Genomic DNA, 5,221 nt, shown 5'->3' on the forward strand with positions numbered 1-5,221 from the left:
CAAAAGCCTTCAATGTTGGCTTCCTTTGAGCTTGGCCTTCCACACCTTCAAAGAGCACTCAACACACCTCAATTGCTGGAATATTAAGGCTAAAAACTGAAAATAAAAAATTAGGAACAGCTACACCAATTGGTGGAAAGAGATGAGACAAGACTAGAAAGAAGTCCAAAGAAAGACAAGCAACAAATAAGGCACAATTTGAAAAGCTAGCACACAATGGAAAACCTAACAATGGCACTAGAGTAGATTACAAAATAAAAGCTAAGATTATAAAGTAAAATAAGACTCAAAGTAATGTATATGTGGCTGGTCAGAAAAATTGAGAACAAAGCACACACAAATCACCAAAACCGAGAGCTATTTCCTAAAAAATTTTCACTCCTTGGCTTTTTCTTGTACTCTTTTTTTAATGAATCTTTTTGTAACTTCTTTTTACTCTTTTTATTTTCTTTTTGTACAGGTGTTTAATGCCTCTTTAACATATATGAGTCTCAGTTTTATGATAATAAAAATGCTTCCAAAGAAATTACACAAAACAAGAGGTGTTCACATGCAATATTCAACTAGTGCTTCACAATTTTGTACTATTTTTTTGGTCAAATTTTAAGCACTATTTCTTTTGTTTTTCTCATGCATTTTAGAACACACACACCTCTGTTTTGCCTCTGTTTTTAATGTTTAAAAAGTGTTAAAAGTTTCAACCACAAACAAGACTAAAAGAAACCTAATAGGAATTAGTGTTTAACAAATTTTGTTGACAAACTTTTTAACAAGACATGTAAGAAACCTATCTCTAGGAAATTTGCTAGAACTAATAGCAAATCATGATCTTAAATATGTAAATCAAAAGCACATATAGGTAGTCACAAGAATAATAAGCAAAAACCGAATCAATGTAGACTCTAAAAATAACACATAAAAATAGGTCAAACAAGCTAGTCTAGGAGTTCAACAACATGTAAGGACTACACATGACTTCTTAGACAAAATAAGTGATTCAAAAAAAAACTAATGCTATATGAATGTTGTCCAATCACGGACACATGTTAAGGAATGGAGAAGACTCAAACAAAAATAAAAAAAGCACAAGCACATTGGAACCTAGAAGCACAAAACCGGTTTGATTCAAGAATTAAAGGAACAAGCAACATATGAATCAAACATTTCTCATGTGACATATAGGTCCATCAATATATGAATTAGGCATAGATCCATACAGCAAACAAAAATTTAGACATATAAGAAGGAAGGAACAACACGGATTCAATATAGAAAGTTAGGGATACAAAACCTTAAGAGCACTAGGCTCTAGATACCAAAAATGATGGAACTACTTGGGGAAGATTGATATTTCTTCAAGTTGAACCATGCTAAGTCCCTTCTTCTCTTGAGGTTCTTCACGTCAATGGAAGTTTTGGATGAGTTCAAGCTTCAAAAGCTTGAAGATGCTTCCCAAGGTGGTTCGATTTCTCTTGAAGGAGAGAAACTTAAGGAACCAAGCACAAATGAGAAGTTTCTTTGTGAAGCTTCAAGGAGAAGGAGATTCTCCATGAAATTGGACTCTTGAAATGAGAGAGAATTTTTGAATTCTAAGTCTCATAAGTGTCAAAAGTGATTACAAGATTAGAAATTACAAATATATAAAGGTAGGTAGCTTAAGGAGCAAGCTAACCTTAACCAAGGTTCACTAGGAACCATGGTAAGGTTAGTTGACCTTCCAAGTGAGTTTAGAAACTTGTGGAGAAAGCTTCTCACTTAGCTTTATTGGGAAGCAAGCTAAGGAGAAGCTTGTAGCACAAGCTTCTCAACTCCTTAAAGGTGAGTGAAGCAATTCGGCCAAGACAAGGAGCTAGGCAAAGGTGGGCGGCCAAGGTCCTATTTTGCTCACTTTGAATATTTCAAAAATGTTTGATTTGGTTTACTTAGGTTCATCCAATGATGACGAGACTTAGCTAAATCAAATTTATGAAAAATTAGGAGTAAAATGAGTCCAATATGTAAAATTTTGCCTAGGCCTAATTCTGGTCCAATTACTAGTCACACCCTCAAGCATTGCTAAATGTCACCCCACATCTACTACTGAAAAAATAGAAAATGAGTGCATCAACAAAGGAGGTTAAATGGAGTCAAACTTTCCAAGTAACCCACCCTAGAATCAATATACAATGACTAATAAAAGAAACTAAAGTGCCTCACAAATACAAAGGCAAAAATAAGCCTATACAAGAGAACTATGTACAAGATATTTAAAACTAGAACTATGCCTTCTCTTCATGAAAGAGTGGTCCAAATTGAAGAGTACCTTGGGCTTGGAAAGCCCACTGGTCTTCAAGGTTTCCACTGGTTTTCAAGGTGGCCATAGCTCTAGAGATTGGGTCGTTGGCCCATGGTCCATCATCTCATTCCTCTTGGTTCCTTCAATGTATCACCTCTTAGATTCCTTGGCCTTGACCATAGTCTATCAAAAGGTCTCTCAAAAGGAATAATAATAAATCTTATACACATATAAGTATATATAGTGATCTAAAAGAAACTACAAATGTAGCTTAGATTGTCAAGCAAACAACTCAACAAAACTATACAAGATTAGTATCAAGCTACACTGCCATCTAACATGACCCCTAACTCGTCAGAATCCTCTAACTTAACCTTGTTCTACTCCGATGTAAACATGATCATCGTAATCTAACCACCAAGAAATATGCAAAGATAAACTAGAGAACAATAAAATAATCATATATCAAGTATAAAAGTAAAACAAGTATACTACCAACAATATCATGTAAACCACACATGATATCACCTATTGACTTACAACATTTCAACACCTCAACAAATATTCAACATGGCATTCAACAATCCTAAAAACATAAATCCCATCATACACCAATAACAATGTCATCCAAGAACCAAATAAAGTAGCATATGAACAACACCAAAATCATCACATCATATGCACAACACTTCAACTACATACGTTGTCACACATTTAGCTACGAAGATCTCCTATAATTTGGAGTGACAAATGAATCCATTTATCCATCGTCCATCCAATTTATCCACAAGTAAATTCATCCAATTCATCCATTATAATAAAAATAAATAATGGATCAAATTCAATCCATCCATTTAGCTTATGGTTAGTGATCCATCCACTACTTTTTCAAAATCTATTAGATTATAATATGAGATTTTTATTACATTAAGATTTTAAGAGATTATTTCACATAAAAAAGTCTTATAAATTTTCAAAGACTATATATAAGAATGTAATGACTTATAAAAAAATAGAGAAATATAATATTTCAAAAATAAAAATTATTTAATTTTAAAACATTACTTTTATGGGTGGATTAGATATCCATCGATGAAAAATTTGTTAATGGATGGATTGGATATATATATATATATTTGTTTATTTATTTTTAAATGGATTGGATGGATTGGATATGTGAATTTTTAATGGACCTAAATGAATTAATGGATTATTTTTATCCAATCCATTATGATCTGCCTAAAAAATCATGTGATCCATCCATTTGCCACCGTTGTCTACAACAAAAGTGAGAAATCTAAGTGACTTAATCCTACCAAATTAGCCAAACCAACATGATATTTTTACAACTACTAAATTAAAAGTTGAGTTGGGATACCAATCTTTAACAAAATTATTATTGCATATAGTATTCCTATTAAGGTAGAACAACTTATGTATGAGTGTACCACGACATTAGCTTGCAACACTGAGCCCTTTGTGAGATTAGCCCACTAAATACCCCCAAATACTACACTCTTTGAGTACTTAGTGACTAAGTTTTTGACCTTGTACCTTACTTGGTTGGTCACTTTATATATGTATACCTCAACCTTGCTCACACATACGAATCAACATTGGTCACTTATAGCCAGTATGCCTCAACTTGACCCACATATAATTAAAGTCTTAGAGAAGACTCAATAATCCACTTGAAGAGTCAACTACTTAAGAAGGGTTTTCAACAACTAGACTCATAGAGCACCACACAAATATCCTCATAATTGGATGTTTGATTTTTGAAAACATTGTCTCCTCTAGTCCTAAGTCAATCTATATAACATACCTAAATGCTTGAAGCATTCTTAGCATCAACACTTCAACAGTTCAATAGTTTATCATATATATATATGTGTGTGTGTGTGTGTGTGTGTGTGTGTCTGTGTGTCTGTGTGTGTATGTATATAATCCTATATCAATATACATAGAACCAAAAACATCTATCATCATACAACATGCAATAGATTCACCTAATCTATCTATGTTCACCATTTTATCACATAAACAAGTTTTTATAAGAAAATCCACACCCAACACCATTTAGTCCGCGCCTGGTGTGGGTGAGGTAGGGAACCCCTAGATGCTCATGCCTGGAGTGGCAAAATCCACACTCAACCCCATTTCAGGACTCACGTTTGACGCCACTCCATTAGCACCTAACCTCAATTTATGTAGAGACGACTCTTTCTACTCACGTCCAATGACATTCAACTTAACGCCTAACGTGACCAAGTTAGAGGAAATTCTCTTTCCTTATGTTTGATGTCACCAATCTTATGTTAGACACGAGTAAGATAGAGGGCCCATTATTTGATCCACGCCCGACGCCATGAAGGTGCGTTCGACGTGATATGAATTATGCACTTAGGGAAATTCATGAAATGGCTCAAAACTACCTGAAACTTAGAAAATTCCACACGTAAACTGTAAGAATGTTCATCCAAATATCATTCTAAGCTCATTTCCAACAAGAAACAACATATGCAACCACGAATCATTCAACTCCACTGAATTCTTTTCTTGAAAACCAAAAACGACAAAACTCCATAATCAACTTCATGTTCATGTAAATTCAAGAATATAATTATGAATCATTCATGGGTATACAACATCAACATCTCAAATCTAACCTCTAAATAAATATGCAATGATGAATGGAATCATAAACCACCTAAATCTTTCTAACATACTCAAAGAGACTCATAACCCCACCATACAAGCATTCAATTTTTAGTTCACCAATGCTACTACAATTTGGTTCAACTCACCAACATGCAATCAAGAAAATCAATTAATGTTCAAGCCCTAGCTTCCTTTACTTTTGATTCGAAGAGAACGAGGAAGAATGAAGGAGAATAATCAATTCTAAGCGCCAAGCTAAAACTTTGGGAAGCTCTGCATAACACA

The sequence above is a fragment of the Cajanus cajan genome, chromosome 2 (genome assembly GCF_000230855.2).
Source record: "Cajanus cajan strain Asha chromosome 2, NIPB_CcT2T_4, whole genome shotgun sequence".
Lineage (NCBI taxonomy): Eukaryota > Viridiplantae > Streptophyta > Magnoliopsida > Fabales > Fabaceae > Cajanus > Cajanus cajan.